Here is a 20,438-nt window from a genome sequence, read left to right as displayed (position 1 = left end):
ATGATAGCTCGTAATTGGACATAATGTGGGACATTTATGAGGTTTATTCAAATTTCCACGAAATTTCTCGTAAGGGGAATCAGCCAAAATTCTAACTGAAGATTCTGGCCAATGTCGCAGTTTTGCTGAAAGTCGAAAATATTTGTCGAAATACGAGACAGTGTGACCATTTTGATCTATTCATTATTCTGTCCCTCGATATAAGAAAACATCTTTTTTTCCTAATATAAAGCCAATATACACCAACAGGAAGTGGTGTTTAACGTGCTGTTATTTGAAATATATACGCTATGGACAGGTTTTAAAGACCCACCGATTCTTCACAGGCAAATTGTGACAGAGTTTCATATGTCCTAATAGTGCAAGAGGATTTACCGCTCTACTTTGAAACTGAATCAGGTCTTACACGTTTATGTTAATACGTAGGTGGAACCATCAACACAACGCCTACACAGAATACAGACTACGTCTCCAATGATTCGCATTCACAATATTTAATAGCAAGGTATTGCTAGAGTTACTGCAGTTGTTTTTTATGTGTGTTTCGGTATCAATTGCGATTTGATGTCATGTTTGTTTGTTTTTATCTGACTGAAATTTGCCGTTAACCATACCACAAACCTATAGATTTAGCAAAACATTTTTGTCAGCACCATGAAAGACTTGAATCCAACACCTGTAAAAATTAATGATGATACAATGTGTTCTCTAAATTTGTCTTTCAGTAAACTATTACATTTTGTTGCCTATTAATATGCATAAGCAAAGATTGATTCTATTGACCTCGGTCATTCACAAATAGTATTCATTACCCACAATGCCCCTGATTTCCCCCAATGAAACAGGCGAGGGACTACTGCCTTATGTATGAATTAACGACATTGCCCGAGATCACCGCCACGTCGTTTCCAAGTAAGATGACTTGTCAGCCACTTTACAGTTGTGTACCTTTCTTTTGTACCTCTCTCATTGTTCAGTTTATAATTACTGTAATCACATTTTTTTCGGTTCTTCTGTTTGTTCGTTGTTTTTGTTTACTCCTGGTCTGTTTCTACCCACTTTTTAAAAACGTGGTTAAAAAAACAAGAAATGAACAAACAACTTTTAAACTCACGCTTTCCTTCTTTCTGTTATTAAAATGCACACTGTTAGTCATTCAGATAGGATAGTAATTTTAAAAAAAAGGCATATTACACTATCATTCAATGAATAGCATCCCAATGCAACTTGCTTTCTTCCTTTTCTTTTGACAAAGCTAATATGTTCATAGTCAAGCTACATCAATTGTATACAGTATGCACACATGAACCCTCTAGATTTAACAGGTACATGTACATAATAATTTTGTATCATTTGGATGTCGAAGTGAAATGAAGAGAAACGAAATTATTAGGCGACGAGGTCATTGTGGGTTTAAATGCTTTGGTGTCATTATTGTAACTATAACACTTATCTTGTTACTTGTCCTCTTTTCATAAACAGGAGATGGCAAACCCACTGAAAATAAAATTATACGAGACACAAACGAAACGACTAGAAGTGAGTCGCATATCCTTATCATTTGATAATCTAACGTATATATACATATGCATTATATATTCAATCATCAGGCAGGAATGATTGTACTAATAGCCGTTTATTATCATTGTTTTTTTTTTTTCAAATGGAGTCGTAGAAACGATTCTAATAATCATCATTGTACATGGGCGCAAACAGGATTTATTGCTTTGATATGAATCTATTCTAATCTGTTTGTCTGTTCCATAGTATTATAGAAAAAAAATAAAGGCGATTCTGAATTCAAAATATCATTGCTTAATGTCATCGTAAAACACAAGTATCATGAGCTAAGGCTTTTGCTATGTGAGAGCTAAAGCTGTAGAAAAAGTACACAAGGACATAAGGACATAGTATTTTTTAATGTATAAATACGAAAGGAAACTTTTGAACTATTACAATAGGACTCCAAATTACATACAACGGAACAGCGATCTGCTCATAGGATGATATCCGCCAATATAACACGTCAATCCAGTCTGTATCCTTTTATCATTTCAATTTCACCTTGTTTATCAAATATTTATGTAACGACAACAAATGGAGCCGGGACTCGCAGTGTTGGTTACGGGTGTTCTTTATTATTCGCAGGTTCTGATCATCAAAACCGAACCCAAACCCTGAAAGATGTAAACATTATGTACAAGGGATAATGAGTACATTGTATCATCAATGAATACATGAATGAATATTTGACAATAATACAGCAAACACAGTCTTAATTCAGTTGTGTTCACTCTTATTCGTGATGCTTTATTGCATCATTGCACCGTTATACATTCTGTATCGACATTCATTAGCATAATTTCTGCAACTTGTAATTGGCACATAGTCATTGATTATTGACATTTAATTCCAACAGTGAATGGTCAAATTCTGATAATTCATGCTATGCTCATTGAGTAATCGTTTCAACTGCATGATTATAGCTATTCCGTTATAAGTACATGTTTACAATAGCAAATCTCTAATTCGCATTAGGTTTCTCTATACAGTCCAAAGAGTTAACTTTATGTCTGAAGTTTTGATACAGACTCCGATGTGAAAGCGTTTATATTGGCTTAACTGTAGCTCTACTGTTCTCTAACAGGTGTTTCCATGTGAAAGCTTCTAGGTCGTAAATGTGTCAAGAATGCTCTCTCAAGGGCTGTTTACACTTGTAAAATTTTGCTTAGCCCCGGACCAACGGTGGGGCTAAGGGGGGGGGGGGGGCCTTAGCCCCACCGTTGGTACGGGACTATCCTTAGCCCACTTTCTGTTTACACTCGTTTTTGCCAAAGTGGGCTAGCCCCACCGATAGTACGGTACTATCTGGCCCTGCAAAATAGCAGGGGTTAGCACCGCAATTGCGGTGCCAAGCAAGTGAGTGTAAACAGAACGAAAAAATAATCCTGGGCTAAGCGACGGAGACGAAGTCCGACCCTCACTGACCAATCAGAAACGAGGTAATCAAGTGCTGCCGGTGCGTGCGTGTACGTGTACAGTACACAGCGTAATTATGAATATTCATGTGGTTTGGAAAGTCCGGGGCTAAGAAATACGAGTGTAAAAAGGTCAGTTTTCTCCTTAGCCCCGGACAAGAGATAGTACGGGACTAATCGGCGAGTGTAAAAAGCTGAAAAAAATTGGTACGGGACTAACGATAGTACTGGGTCAGAGAAAGTCCGGGGTTAAGAAACGCAAGTGTAAAAAGCCCTTCACTGACCAGAGAGGATTGAATGACCTGAATAGGTCCGAAGTCCGTTCACTAGGTTAAAGTGAATTTGCTCTGTTTCTAGAATTTTGACGTCACAGTGTTTCTTGCTCATATGAATTGTTCTACACTGCTCTTGAAGTTCATAGTTGTCTTGCTAACTAACTTGAGCAAGTAATTATATGCTAAATCAGAGTAATGCATCTAAAGCAGAATTATTGGCAAATGTAATTAACATATACCACATTATAAAGAATCTAAATGATTGCAACTCAATCAGCAATAACAGATATTGATATCCAATATTCTCTTATATCATACAACTCAACATAATAAAGCAAGATTCAATTCGCTCAAAGAACCACCAGTATACATTCAATACCGGGCCTTATACCGTTAAACACTCCTATCATCTTCAATAGGCAAGATATGAAAATAAGGAAAGGAATTAGGAGGAATAAAGAAGAAGGAGAAGAAGGAGAGAGAGAGGGGGGGGGGGGTTCCTAGCCAGTGCATACTCCAATATGACTAGAACATTACATTCACGAGTGTTTACTCCACAATGTCGTCACGCACAATGTCACCAATCAAGATGTTGTGAAAGCAGCAATGAACATACATCTTCAAATTGTCAAGTCTATCTTTTATCACACAGCGACCCGTTTATTATGTAACACGATATGCTACCAACAGTCCACTGTTTGTTCCTCAGGTTAACACTGAGTACAAAAAACATAGCTTTTCTTATTGTATGGTCCAATGCTCTTTAATAAGTTACCCCTTCCCGTCCAGACGCTGAGTTCATTGCCTCTTTTCAAGAAACACTGCCGACCATTGCTACATACTATATGGTCTTAGGTTGTGAAGCATGGTAGAAAATAATGTTTGTTCGTCTTTTGCTCACTTGATTATACATTGAGTTGAGTTGATATATGTTCCACATGACTATTGTTATTGTAATACACTGGTACCCCTCTGTACCATTTGTGAATGTACTTGTAAATACTGTATATAATTCGTTTGTTTGTTTGTTTTTGTGTAGGCCACCTACTGTTTGTTTTTACCTGAAAGTTTATGTATGCATTTGTATCATTGTATACAGGGCTTCCTTGAAAAGCAGGTCTGCTGGCTGTCAGCAGAACTGAACGGAATGTCCCTGTTAAAAGATGTTGTGAATAAATAAAAATAAATAAATAAATAAATAACCAGCTTTCTAACAAGTTCTTCCTATTTGTCAACTCAACTCAACTCAACGTCCACTCACATAATGTAGGAGCTTGATAACCGATAAACAATGTCATATCAACCGATCTGAGTCTGAGGCAGGTTTGAGCCATAGACTTCGCAGTTAAAGCTTGACAAAGAAGATAATTTACCCCTGCCGGAGACAAAGATAGCTGACTCCCGATCACTCGCTCTGCTTCAAAATATCTTGCTGCTTCTTCCTTGTCAAAGATTCCAATATGAAGTGAGGAGAGGAAAACTTCGCTATTTATTGGGTTTAGGACCCTTCCCAAAGATATATTTTAACTTTAAATTCCAATCCACCGACGCACAGTTCTACGTCACTTTTACTGCCACTCTGTTTGGGTGGAGGGCTATGTCTGGTTATGAGGTCATAGCTTGACCCAAGGAGGGCAGAGAGTGGACATTATGCCCAAATTTGGCAAGTAAAAGTGGAGAATGTGACCAGAAGGATTGGACTTCCTGAATGACGCAGGGTGACTCATTTTCCAGAAAATGTATTTTTATGTTACTTTTTGTTTTAATTTTTCATTCTTAGAAATCTTTCTTTCCTTTTGTTTTAGCAAAAACCACAATGTTATATTTAGTTATTGCAACGAAGTTTTGCTGATGATTAACTCATGTTTTTTTATTGTAAGCAGATTAATCTACACACACACACACACACACACACATATATATATATATATATATATATATATATATATATATATATATACATACACACTACACACAAACCAACACACGCACAGTTCACAGTTTTCATGCGTATTGACCTGAAATGAAACAAAAGTTTTCGACATGGGATCGTGTATCATCGCGTCAAACTGATCAATTTGCAATTGATACATCACAAACAACGATAAAATAATATACAGTGATTTACTATAAAGCAAATTTCCTATCACATAATAGTCTTTACTCAGATTCGCATACTTGGTGGTGCCCTATCCTTTTATGTGCAATGTAGTAGTTTTTAGTACATTGCAGCGGTAGGGGTGCATTTCAGTAAAAGCTTGTTGATGATACGTTTAAATGTGCACTCATTATGTAAAGAAAAAAGGAACTCCTCCCGAGTCTCGTTTTCCTATGGAATGTACTTTTTCTTTCTTTTTTTACAAAGGGTAAGAAAGATTTATTGTACTGAATTCCATCTTAGCTTCTGAAGTTCCTGAGAAAGATATTGCCATATTTACAATGGCAGCTCTTCTGGGTGTTGTAACCATACTTCTGTCCATTCTACTCATGGTATTGTGCAGGCACCACAAGAAAAGGTGAGTGTTTACGTAACCTGATATTGTGTACAAGTGCGTGTGTGTGTGTGTGTGTGTGTGTGTGTGTGTGCGTGTTTCGGAAGTGGGTTTTTGTGGAATACTGCGAGAAGGTAATCTGCATTGCCACCCACAGGCACTACTTTCTTTTCCCTAATTGTATTATCAATCTGTGTTGTTCGATATTAGCGCGATTGTTCTGTCATTTTTACTATTCTAAAGTCATGTAATTAATGCTTGAAACGTTGAGTAAGAACAGAAAATGCATGTGTATGTAGCCCTCGAAAACACAATTTTCATATGTCAAAAGGTGTAAATGGATTTTGATATTCAAACACAATATTTTACTAGACATGTTATGTATTTTCATCGGAAGAAATCAAAATAAGTTGAATATCCATATCTTCCACAAATTTGTTTTTGATGTTGGAAAGTAACGTTTCCAAGCCATCTTGAAAATGTTTATGTTCTGCTTTTTTTTTTCTTTCAAGAACGTGTGTGTCTCTTATGATTGCCTTTACATACGTAGATCATCACAAACTTTAAATCAGCCAAACAATAGACAACTGCAGGTGCATCCTGTAGTTAGTACCAACCAAAATGTGATCTCGACGGATCATGTTGTATTGAGCAAAACTAGTGAAATATGTACTGACGCTGGAGCAGAGGGTCACCCTTTTCCGAACTACTATGACAACATTTGCAGAGAAGTCACTGTTCATCGAGAGGACCCGTATCACATCTACCAGAACGCTGCGGAGGTAGGCAAGGGACTTTCCCAGTCATCAAACTTAGAAAGAGTTTGAACCGTTCCATTACAGAGAAAAGTCAATTGCTCTGTCCTCAGCACCTTAGTATGTATCCTGTATCTTTACTGTGTGTATGTATGTGTATATATTTGTGGAAGTGAAAGTGTGCATTTGAATATATGGATTTTGTGAAATATTCATACACATGATTACATACTAGTAGATAGCAGAGGAAATACTCAAAAAGTCATTTTTATGAAGAGTGTGTAAGCATGTTACTCTCCGGTAACCATGTTAACATTAATAATTAATTCATCTTTATGATACGACGATAATAAAACGGGTAGCGAAAATTATATCGTGATCTTTACTGCCCGAGCGTGCCTCGTGACAATAGCTAATGGCTTGGTCACAAATACCGTAAAGAACTGCTACGAACGCCGTACGAAACCAACGTTCGTAAACCGTTCGTAAGTTTGTAGCCTGGTCGATGGTCTTGTCCAAGATTTTTTTTTTTTTTTTTACTTTGTACGAAACCCTCTCTTCGTAAGGCGGTCATACGAAGATCGTAAGAACTACGCAAGATTTGTAGGGTCGAGAGACAATTCTAGAAGCCTTAAATTCTTACGATGATTGTAAGAACGCCATAGGTCGTTCAAAGAGGTCTCTTACGTCTTTCATGAGAATGCCTCGTAAGGATTAGGTACACAATTTGTGCAACTGTTGAGTTTTAGGAGGGTATAAAGCCAAACGCGCGAAGTTCAAATCCTCACTCTGTTCTAGGTATTCTACCAGAAAGCATCTCTGTTTAATATGGGACCAAAAGGGAAGGCAATCAAAGGGAAAAGGGCAAAGTTCCTTTTGTCTCTCCTGAACCAAAGCAACCCCTACAACCACTCTATCTTCTTCGTCCTCCTCCTCCTCCTCTTCTTGCAGATTCAGCTGCAGTTGTAGTCTCCTTGGCTCTACTGCCATCTTGAAGTATAAAACTTTCAACTGTTACAGAATTTTCGACAAGACACGGCAGCGTCTTTATAACAACCCGACAAAATGTTTTAAAAAATCGTAAAATCTTCTGACGAATGATTTGAGAGTGCCGTGAGTTGCACGTACGACCATCTTACGACAAAAGGAAATCGTAAGATGGCCGTAAGTCTGCGAAAGAATAACTCAAGGCGTTCTTTCGAAAAACGTACGAATTCTACAGGGCCATTGTATAACTGAAAATAATTTCGTTTCTCTCGAAGGTCTTAAGTTGTTCTTGTGAATTAAACAGCGTTCGTGAGAAATTTTACGAATCTTTACGAACTTCAGAATTCGTACGAACCTTTGTGACCGTAGCTTAAAATGTAAATATGTTATCGATGACTTGTAACAATGATAAACACAATTGTTTTATTTTCCCTTGGAACCCATACCATGGGATTGGAGAACACAATTGAAATATATCAGTGATAACATTTCGAAACTATTTACAGTATTCAAAATATAGTATAAGGCACAACGAAAACCAAGAAATCGATTCACCATTAATATTTGGGAACATTACACTATTTGGAAACGGAAAGGCGATTTACGAAATAAATCTTCTACTACTAATAAAAACAGCATAAAAAAAAAATGATAATTTGCTTTGGCTGAAACTTCCAATGAAACTTAGCGCATTAACATATTTTCAACATGTGTAGAGCATACTGAAGCGGAGCATTATCCCATCGTAAAATCTTGCCAAATTTATAAGTTCTCGCACCCAGTAAGAGACACCTATTGCCTTGCAAATTATGCATCATGGGTCCAGTAAATCTACCATGCATCCAGTAATATCTTGATACGTGGCTGGAGGTATTGGATGCATTTTTTTTTTTTCTTTGACAAGAAACAAAGAATGCATCCAGTAACCATTCCAGTAATACCTTATGCACGGAATCACAACTGACGCACTCGGACCTGTGCATCGTTTGTATTATCACATTAATGATATTGCTGTTGTCAATTGTGTAGATGTAAAATTCATTGTCAAGTGTAACTTCTCGATAAACTCTAGACTTTGGTGTCATTGTCGACAAAACACATAAAGCAGATTAAATATTCCTGATGTAGTTTTCACGAGTCTCTAGAGCCAAATAAATCGAATGATCATATTATAGTTGGATAAACATATCCTCATTTTCCTGCGTGTTGTATGTGTCTTCACAGGACCACAAGCATGCAGAGAAAATGAACAGCAAGAGAGACAGTCTTGGTTCTGCATCCGTCTACCCAAGCCAACCAAGAGAGAAATCCGAGGTGGATGAAAATCTCCGTCACTCAGCAAATTCCGGTCAAATTGCTCCAAACCGCCAATCCGAGACAATTTAAGAACTGTCTCGACGGAAGACACGAGTTAAGTACAAGTCTACCAATAGAAATGAAGTAATCACTGCTGATCCATTATATTCTACAGCCATCTACTCAGTCAAATCAAGGTAAAAGCCGGAGGTAGATGAAAATGGTTATCTTGTTCTCGAAGCAAATACCGGTAAAATCACTCCCTACCAATCTAAAACCATCCAGGTACCATATTCACGTCCCGTAACAGAAATGAAAAACGTGTTAATTTACCAATGGGGCTGAACGATCCATTATATTCTACAGCTATCTACTCAAGCAAATCAAGCGAAAAAATCGACGAACATGGCCACCTCGTTCTCAAATCAATTGCCAAAGATATTACTCCAGACCAATCAGAGAAAATCCAAGGACCGCAGTCATGCCATGAATACAGGCATGTCAGTAAAAGTGAAAAGCTGATCCCATTTCCGACGAGCCTGAACGATCGATTGTACTCTACATCTATTTACTCTGGCAAACCGAGCGAAAAGCTGGAGGAGGATCAACATGGCTATCTCATTCTCGGAGCAAATGCTGGCAAAATTACTCCAGAACAATCCGAGACCCACCAAGAACCGCACTCTTGCCCAGAGTACACGTATATCGACCCACGCATATTACACGAAAAATAAATGCCTGAAGGCCTGACCTACGTTTTGCATAAAGCAACATTCACTCTCCTCTGAGGATTCACATTCATTCATTTTGCTTTATTCTACCGTGACATATGCATCTATTGCACTGTAAGTATCAACGGTATCAGTGGTAACAGCTGTGATCATTATTGAACTGTTAGCATTGTGTTTTGCTTTACCCAGATACTTCCGCGCCTCTTCTGAGGACCCAACTGTATAGTTTTCCAATTATGAAATTTACACTATGAAACTTTCATGTCAACATTGCTATGATAACAACTGTTGATAACCTCTTCAGCATGTGGTTTATTCGTTCTCTTACTTTGTATCTGAGAAAAATACGCTGTATCCCAAAGTATTTTTTTCTGTAGATTCGTCCTACGTTGTAAAGTGCTCCTTACCTTGATCTATACCTTCGGTTGCAATACTGGGAATTATGCTTAACAATCTTGCTTTTCAGTAAGTTCATCGTTTAAACTAAGATTCAAACTTTTATGTATTGACCCCAATGTTCTATTTGATTGCAATATTCTATTGTGCATCCTAGCTGGGTATCATGTATCATTTCACTTTGTTATATTATTATTTTGGTGTATGTTTCACTAAGAAATATGAAAAAAAAAATAAATGGAAATCGGAATTGGAATTGGAATACAGTATTTGCTTAAACCATAGATTGATAAGTGGGTACTCTAGACCTTCCATGCAATGAGAAATCACTTCAAATATCAAGGCCATAAATATTTGGCGGGAATCACGCGTATAGTGATTTCATGGATGAATCAAAACAATGAAACACAAAATCAATACCAGTTTGCCTCGGGTGAAATCATCTCCAAAACAATGTTGAAATTCCAAGTACAAAGTAGATACACGCGCTTACTAACACTTTGGCAGGAGCAAAACATTAACAACCATATTGGAATTAGAAATGACTCTATTTCTTTCCCTGTAGAATTTCCTGTACATTCATGACTTATGACAAAAAAAAAAAATAAAACAACAGTAACTTTCCAGTGAAGCTGTTGTCACGCCACTTTCCCACTTGCGTTTCCACTCAATTTGTGGCGCAGCAAACCGACAAAGGGCTTGGCCTACAGTTTCAATTGGTGAAACGCATAGAATTGTAAACTCCACATGTTTCCATGAAACTCTGCCATCGGTCACAATATCAAATCAACCGAGAGTGACTATTCGAAAGGGTTATGAAACAAACCTTAAAAGAGTTTTTGAACACTGGAGAATAAGTTGCGAATTACGCGGTATAGTGTCTTCCTCTTTTTACAACATTGATTTGTATCTGAAGGTACAACAATGTGTAATTTTGTGAACAGCCCTAGGTTGCCTTCTTAGGTCATAACTGCTGACTGACAAATGGAATTCTAGTATGTGATGACAAAGACATTAATCCTCCCTAATTGGAATTCATATCGTTAAAAGAAAATTTGGAATTTTTTTTCTTTCCTACAAGGAATTTTTGTGTCCAGTTTGTGATCTCGCGTAGAAAAGTCAATGATCTATGAAGGGACAGTTGCTTTAAGTGACTGATGTTTTCTCTTTGACTCTAGAATATGGAATCTCAACATCCAAACATGTTTGTGGATGCAAATGTCTCCCACTGTATGGATACTGTATGACTCTCCTATTCGACAAGGTCATGATAATTACGTAAATGCTGACATTATAAGCACACAAGTAATGTAGCAATACCAAGATACGCACTAGGTCAGTATCTTTGCAGATACATTGTACATTCTGTTCTACACACAATATCGAAAGCAGTCACTGTACATTTTTTTTTTGTCTTGTAAATTTGCGTAGAACAGATATTACTAGACAAACTATTTGATAATATGGACGGTGTGTCGTTGGATAGCTTGTTATGTGATAGATACCATTATTATGAATACTAAATGTTTATAATATTTGTTCATGACTTTCCCCTTGCCTCCGTGATTCTATTTCCTTTTACCATATCTCTCTATTTCCTTTTTCTGGATAAATTGTTATTTTTCTTGCTATCACTGTGGTACGTTGATGGTTTGGCAGATAGGTGCTGGTTCCAACAGCAACGCAATTATGCTGCACTAGTTTTAAACAGTTTTGGATTTATTTTTATTGCAGCCTATGAAATGGTAAGAAATTTGTATGTTTTAAGTCATGTTGACTCAAAGCTATCTCTGTTCTTAAAGGGGATGGCTAGTAACTGATCAGTGGGAATCAGTGGGAATGCTGGAGGATGATTGTTCCAGTCCTTGTGGGATTCATTTATTAGAGTACATTATATATCTATTGTTGTGTGAAAATTATTTGCTTCAGAATGGTCTCATATTCAAGCAATGTGCAGTTTAGTGTTTCCAGGTTAGCATGCCTTTACAGTGACGGGGCATTAAACTGCACACTACTTGAATATGAGACCATTCTGAAGCAAATAATTTTCACACAATAGATATATAATGTACTCTTAAATGAACCCCACAAGGATTGAAACAATCATCCCCCAGCATTCCCATTGATTACCACTGATCAGTCACTAGCCATCCCCTTTAATAGTAGGCTAGATTAGATTATTTTATACGTGGAGGATTTTTTTTTTTGTCAAGTTTTGAAGGTATGTCCGAATTGCCATTTCATTTCCGTATTTCTTGCCATGACTTAAAACCATGTTTTACTGTCTAATGCTCTATTTTTCCTTCCTTCCGCTTTCCGTTTTCCCTTACTGAGTTTGTTTCTTCTTTGTACAGTACCTGTTTGTTGCATGAATATCCATTCGCTTTAAGGTAATGAATTTGCGTCCTATTTAAAGACAAAAGGGAAATTAAGTTGGCTTAAATACTAATGTTATTAGTGTGTTAACTCAACTATGAAAGTGGCTTCAAGCTTGAGAAATGAGTGATCTAGTAAGTAAGTCATCACCTAGGTTTGTTTGTTGTTGGGTTTTTTTTTTTTTTTTTTTTTTTTTTGCGGAGAAAATTTCAAGGACTTCTGCTCCACTTTGTAAAAATATGATACTGAATTATCTATGATGGAACAGATAAAAAGCATGAACACAACTAAGTCGACGAGTTGCGTATAAATTGTGTTGTAGGACTGAATTACTTTAATGAACATTCATGTGAAATCCACTGTTAATACCTAAGACAACGAAACACATACTTGAGTATTTGTCATCAATTTCTCGAGAGGGCGTAAGTACGGCAATAAAATCCTACGGTTGAAGCAAATTCCTATATATATATATATATATATATATATATATATATATATATATATACATATATACAAAACGGATTTAATCTAACATCACATCACATCCTGGTCGCTGATGAAGAATGCGATAACTAACCAGTTTGGTGTCTTGTTTCTAAATCATGCGCTTTCCTCGCTATAGGATAAAGCGTTTTTAGATCTAATGCCATTTTAGGTTCTCATCACAACAGTCATATACACTGTTGGTCATAAAGGTGGATTTGTTTTTTTCATCAAATTTTAACGGCATATCTATTACAATGTGCTTGAAAATAATATGTTTGATGTATGTCAATCACTTAACTTTGTTATCATGCCTCTTTAACACTTTCACAGTGATTTAAATAAGACACAAATTTAGTATATGTCTAAATCATTATAAACTATGGGCATGAAACAGCATTGATAACATTACAAATGAAACTTTATCAACAGAATATTTGTTTTAAACGTCATTCAATTTTCCAGATTATTTTTGTATGATTCCATTGACGAGTTCACATCAAATTTAAGTCATTGTTCTAAGATTTCACTAATATCGAGTATGTCCACCCCGGGTATATCCTCTTCTAGCACGAATCAGAGAGCGTAGGCGTTGTGGCAGGCTGTCCACCAGGTTGTTGATGACGTCGACAGGTATGGCTTCCCACTCTTCCCTCAACGCAGCTGCCAACTCCTGCAGATTTTGAGGAATGACCTCTCTGCCGTTGATGGCTCGGCCTAGGGCATCCCATGCATGTTCTATGAGGTTCATATCTGGCGAACAAGCTGGCCATGGCAACTGCTCAACCTCCTCTACCTCTAGGAATTCTCTTACTACAGCACCACTAGTGGCGTTTTTCCTCCGTAATGGATTCCGGCCTAGACCATCACTGGGCCTCCTCCACCTTGGGTTGTCTCGTGGACACAGTCATCCCGAAGGCTTTTCCCAGCTAACCAACGAACTCGTTGTCTCCCATCTCTACGGTCAAGGATGAACCGGCTCTCTTCCATGAAGATAACGTGTTGGCAATGTCCCAGATGAAGCGTTCTGTACTGCCTGGCCCAAAGGAGACGAGCTATCCTGTGGCGAACCGTCAGGCGTGGACATCTAACCAATCATCGTGCTCGATAGCCATGATGTATCAATCTGAGATTGACTTTTGATCTTGAGACGTTGATTCCATGATGCCTCCTCCACAAGCGTTGAAGACGACTCGCGGGTAACTTCCGGTTTCTGCGGTTAAGATTCAAAATTCTCTACTTGTTGTCAGTCTGGGACGTCCTGGTGATTTCCGTGGCCGCACATCTCCTCTCTCACGATGACGCTAAAACAATTTAGAGACTGCACCCTGTGAAATCCCTAGGATTCCTCCTATACGAGTCTGCTTGTACCCCTCGTGCCTAAGCACTATCCCTCTATCGCTCATTGCCGTCAGCATTGAACCAGGCATAGTCTAGGGGGACTCTGTACCGATTTTTAATGCACAGTGTATAGGGAACTTGGAAAAAAATCAACTCTCTTTACACTGTACAAAATTAGCAAAAAGGGCAATATTTCAACTGCACAGGGCTTTATAGTCTGCACAAGGTAACTTTGTTACTTAATAACACATTCCTCTGTTCAAATATCACCTGAATAATAGGGTAACATTATGCAATCAATAACATACCAGCTTGTCTACAGACAGTATTTTAAATGTAATTAAAACGGTCTACTTTTATTCAATACAAAATTATTCCACCTTTTTGACCAACAGTGTGTATTATATCATATATAATGATATATATATATATATATATATATATATATATATATATAATATAATATATATAGATTGCCTGATGATTGCCCCTAAATGAAGGTGGCATGAAACTCCGAGTAGCAATAAAATACGGATGAACCTGATGTCAACCGAGTGAACTTGTTGCAATACTTCTATATATATATATATATATATATATATATATATATATACATTATCCGTTGGGTATATATCCGTAGAGAATATGTAGAATTAGTTTGTTGAGGATTGATGAAAAGTGTTCGATGCTGTAAAGCAGAGCATATTATTCGTGACTATGGCACTTGGCGTCTTGTCCGCTACCGGCGGTTTCACGCTGTGGCGATCTTCAGGCGGACTGACATTCAATTAGAAAGTTATGTGCTTCTTTCTTTATGTGGCACGGTGGATCGGCTGGATGCATGGATGGTTCGCCTGTTCCGGTATCTACATTTTGGTTCGGAGCTTTTGTTGAGCGCGTTTTTGTTTCGAATGATAATGGCCTTCTCAGCGCGGCAGGGATTGCATAAGGCCACTCTTTCTTAGAGGTAAGTTTAACCTTTTTTTGGACTTTTTTTTTTCTCTGCCTCGATGGGAAGGTCATTATCATTCGAAACAAAAACGTTTGAGAGACCGGTTCGTACGTACCATAATATCCTAAACTCCACCGTCTATAGTCACCACCCCAATCTAATTTGCTGGTGAAGATGTGATTTGAATGTGATTTGATGTGATTGAAATTCAAGTTCAGGAAAATAATCTAACACATGCTGGAGCAGTTTCCTATTGAAAAGAACCACAAACTAATAGAGAACAGGTGTGGCCAATAAACAATCAAACATCGCGTGTTGCTACTTTCACCAAAAGACAGCCAAAACATGCTCCTTTCAACCACATACTCATCACTTACTGGAGAAGAATGGATTTGGTGTAATAAAGAAAAATCTAATTTTTCAAAATTTTACTCGGAGAGGTAAAAAAGTGTTTTTTGGACCTACCTTCTACATGTGACGTCCAGGCAACGCCAGATTTCGCATGCAGAGATCGTTGGCTATACGTTTTGATTTCATATTACTTGTAAACACCCTCTTTTGATCATAATAGAGAAAATGACACTGTAACAACTTGCCCGTGTAACAACTAGACCCGGTCTCCCCTACCCAGCAAAATGTGCTTCGAAGGCGGGCGACAATTTTTGCCGTCAGCCCTCATCAATTGTCGCCAGACAACAATAATTGTGACGGGGCGACAACTTATGTCGCAACAACAGTCTTTAACCATGTCGTGACAATATTTGGAATTAAACTCTTTTCTTTTTCTGATTTTGTTATTGCATATTATGTATGAAACAAACTTTATTCAACATGGAAAACGGCAAAAAAAAAATATGATAATAATACCGTACCATAATGCCTTTATTTTTTTATTAAACTGGCTTAAACTCTAGGGCCCTACACATGTACAATTGTCTTTCACCATAATGTGCCTGGAGATCGTGGGTCACTGATTTCGTTTGTGCGACTAACACTTGCAGTTATGTGTGCAGCGAGTGTGACGGACGAATTTGAATTGTAAATGACGAGAATGTGTGACAAATAACTAAATTGAAAAGACTTTGAGCCGAGAAAATTGAGTTAGAAATCAGATCATCAAAATCGGTCAAAATCATCGAATTTCTGATTTTGGCATAATGTTGTGGTGTAATGTGTCGTCTATTATCTGCCGAAGTTTCGAACCTAAATGATCAAAGGAAAGGCAAGAATTTAGGTTTTTTTTCTGGGCCATGATTTTCCGACTTTCAACGGAGCAGGAACGTGTCAGAAGATTTGGATTTAGCGCCGCAGATAGACTCCGATCCTAACAAGGAGTGATCTTACTGGTCAGGGTGTGGCATATTAGCTACTGATTGGTCGTGTGTAGACCGCTGGCGTTAAGCTTGAATGAACATACCTTCTATTGTCAAGAGGTGAAAAATGTCTTACCTCCCCTTAATCACGATTGCGTCAGAAAGAACACTTTGAAGGTGATTTTCTCGAAATGCTGATTTCCTAGACCACTCAGCATGGTCTCATAAAATCGTCAATATCTCCACAACCGTATACTTTTATGAGTCGTGTTATATAAAAAGTTAAAGCTGAAGAGTAAGGGAATAATGTCATGTCATTTTTAGAAAATTGACTTCCCTCGACTTTCGGATCCTTTTATAGTAGCGGGTCACAAATATGGCAGTGAGGAGGGGGTGTTATATTTTTATTTTGTCGTTGCTACATATCTGCGATTGCACTGTCTACTTCACATTTATATTTAAAACATCAGCACATCACACAAATCCTGCCATGCAGTGGATTGATGTGGCTTGATTCTCAACAAAATGAAAACTGAAAGTTATGGAAGAGGATAATGAGCTCACTCATACATCACATACACAATGAAATTCTTTGCTTATTCATGTTCTGTCTGAAAATACTTTTTATAAAGGCGTATCCAAACACGGATATGAAAGTAAGGATAAATGAGTCGTCCTTCCGTTTGAAAGAGAAAATGAGATGGAGGAATTCTACAAGCGTTTTCTTCTATAGATATTGAACAAATGCATAACATTCATAAATTCCTTCCTCTTCTGAATGGGTATAGGCTGCATGAATATCGAAATGCAAATTGTTTTGTTAAACTGCACTTTGACACACAAACGACGTTATACCTGCGCAGTTTTAACACGCGCACTTCGGCCCTTTGTGTCGATTAAAATGTGGTTATTGTTTCTTGTTCTAGAATTACATCCGATCACTCCGCACTCCTCGCAGGGCAGGGCGTTATTCTTTGATATTGATAATAGGTATTACGGAACAGTTACGGGCAGGGATAAGTGGCACAGAGAGGGGGCCAATCATCAGATTAGACGGGAAGCTTGCAGTTGACACTTTGACAAAATAATGGCTTTGAATATCGCAAAAGACAGGAGGATGGCCAACCTAGCACGGGTTGCTGTCGTTTTCCTCTGTTGTTATCCGTCGCTCGCTTTGTCAAGAGATGCGGGTACGTATATCATTGTTTTATTTATTGTTAGTCAGCTTGCATTGTAATTGAAAGTAGGGAATTAGTGAACACAAAGACTTCTCTCCCTAACACTGGGAGTTGAACTTCTTTACAGTTCAATTTTATGCTGTTCTCTTTTTTTTTGTGTGTGTGTGTGTGTGCATGTGTGTGTGTATTGTTTGTTAGCGATTTGATTTTCTTAGCCTGTTTGTGTTGTTTTGTTGTGTTTATTTGCCAGAAGCGCTCAAAACTTGAATACTGCTTTCAACAGATTCATTATGCACTCAAATTATCTAGTACGTGAGTTTAAAAGCCATTTGAAATTTGACTATCGTGATGTCCCATTTACTTATTGCCTGACATGATTTTTTCTTTGTTTTGAAAAGCTTATACCTTCAATTACACCTTGAATGCCGAACTGAAATCTGTTTCTGCATACAAATTATTCCAAATAGAAGGAAAAATTAGATGAAATAATATCTGAAAATATCTGGCAAAAAAAAAAGTGAAAGCGTCTCATGAAGTACTGATTTATTTTCCCCAATTTTTTCTTCTTCAAATCATGATTTATCACTACTGAATAACGATGCACTTATATCTCCCTTTTTTTTTACCACTGCAGCTTTACGACTAAACTGTCCGGGGAAACCACTAAAGACCAATGTGTCGTGTGACGAAATATGCGCCCGCAGTAGGGACAGCTGGATTCTGCAAGCACCTTGCGGGTGGAGAATATTATTTGAAGTGAAGCCAATCAGTTACCCAGCCTTCGATGTGCTGGATGTGATAGCTAAGAAGTCATTTGAAATCACAATTATACGATTTCGTCGCCCATTTTCTCCCATTTTGTCACTTGCCCATCAGGTGAAGCTAACTTTACGGTATATATACCTACCCAGTGGAATTTACGATCAGCGCAAAGTGTTACGAGGGTAAGCATTCCTTGCTACCAGTATGATTATGAATATTAGTGCTCGATAAGAACATGAGCCTAGATGTATTCAACGTTGTTCAGTGTTGTTGTTTTTTTTTCTTCTAATCGCATGAAGTAAATGCATAATGTGTTGACTAGGGGAAAACGAGCGACATGCTCTGGTTAAAAAAAAAAAAAAAAAAAAAAAAAACCCGAACGAACTGATTGCAATCAAATAACGTACAAGCGAAAGTGGAATGATACATTTTTTTTTTCGACCATAGTCCATCCTGTGTCAAAACATGCCTTCACTAATATAGAAAGTGTCTTTACATCGTCCACCTATGCTTTTAAGATTTGGACCCTTGTGGAGGGAGTGAGTGAGCGTACTATGAATTGGCTTTAGATCTTGAAAATAAATCTAATTCTCATGAAAAGCACGCCATGTTACATTGCCTTTCATAAAGATTCTAAAGCACATAATAATAATCAGCTCAAAGCTATACCGGAGATGAGGCAGCATGTACACATGAGCGACATGCTCTGGTTAAAAAAAAAAAAAAAAAAAAAAAAAAAAAAAAAAAAAAACGAACGAACTGATTGCAATCAAATAACGTACAAGCGAAAGTGGAATGATACATTTTTTTTTTTCGACCATAGTCCATCCTGTGTCAAAACATGCCTTCACTAATATAGAAAGTGTCTTTACATCGTCCACCTATGCTTTTAAGATTTGGACCCTTGTGGAGGGAGTGAGTGAGCGTACTATGAATTGGCTTTAGATCTTGAAAATAAATCTAATTCTCATGAAAAGCACGCCATGTTACATTGCCTTTCATAAAGATTCTAAAGCACAAAATAATAATCAGCTCAAAGCTATACCGGAGATGAGGCAGCATGTACACATCGGTTGTAAAGTAAAAGTTAACGGGAAGTTACATTTTCTTTTTATCAGGTATAGTATACGTCTGTACCAAAGAAATCACAGACTACTTTAATCTGTTATCTCTATAGATTGCAATAACTTGTAACCGCAAGGTTTTGACGATTTCCCTCAAAATCAGTAGTCCTACACCCAGCAACCGAATAAGTCAAAAGGAGTTCACGGCTTAGGACAAACTGCAACTTTTCTTTCAAAATCAGTAGTCCTACACCCAGCAACCGAATAAGTCAAAAGGAGTTCACGGCTTAGGACAAACTGCAACTTTTCTTTCTAATGAGACTGGCAATCCGTTCTTTTTTTTTTCTCTCTCTCTCTCTCTCTCAAACCATATTCAAGAATTATAAAATGTCTTCCGTTCCAAAATTATGGAGAGATAGCAATACAGAATAGAAATCGATGTTGATTGCAAATACAATGTAGTGCAGGCCTTATAATGTCAAACACGAGCATAATTATCCTCCACTACACTTTTTATGTTGTTGCAGTCTTCATTGCCTGTCATTACGGTTTTAAGAAGTAAAATTTCAAAGTATTAACGTAAAAACAACAACCTTTATTTCTTGTAGAAGAAGCATACTTGGGGTAGAAAATAAAACACTCCCAACGGTAAACCTTGTTATTTCGAAACTGCGACCCTTCCGAAGTCCCACTCTGTTTTCATCGTGCTTTAATTTCATTCATCAGTCTAGAAGTAGAAGTGAATCCAGAGTTTCATTATTACAATTTCAAAAGTGTTCATATTGTTACCATGCGCTCTATAGAAACACCCAGTGTGAGCCTGGTTGACGGACCCTCTCCCCTTGAAGGATTGGTCGTCTTCGAAACAGACAGATATGTTTGCTTTGAAGGATTTAACGCCGAGGCTGCCAAACTGGTCTGCGAAGAGCTCGGCTTCCCAGCGGCTGAGAGGTATCGTGCTCAAGCATTGCCACGGACAGAATCTCGGAGCAGGACTGAACGGTTATCATGTCAAGGTCCACGTAAGCTGAAAATAGAATTATTGCAGGGATTTTC

The 20,438-nt window shown here is 37.7% G+C and overlaps 1 pseudogene; it reads left to right on the top strand.

The window, feature by feature from the left end:
* The first annotated feature begins 5,692 nt into the window (after positions 1-5,692).
* On the top strand, positions 5,693-13,915 carry LOC140227723 (uncharacterized; annotated as a pseudogene).
* Positions 13,916-20,438: the final 6,523 nt, after the last annotated feature.

The sequence above is a fragment of the Diadema setosum genome, chromosome 4, assembly GCF_964275005.1.
Source record: "Diadema setosum chromosome 4, eeDiaSeto1, whole genome shotgun sequence".
Classification (NCBI taxonomy): domain Eukaryota; kingdom Metazoa; phylum Echinodermata; class Echinoidea; order Diadematoida; family Diadematidae; genus Diadema; species Diadema setosum.
The sequence above is the reverse complement of the archived record's forward strand: the minus strand, read 5'-3'. Positions and strand labels throughout refer to the sequence as shown.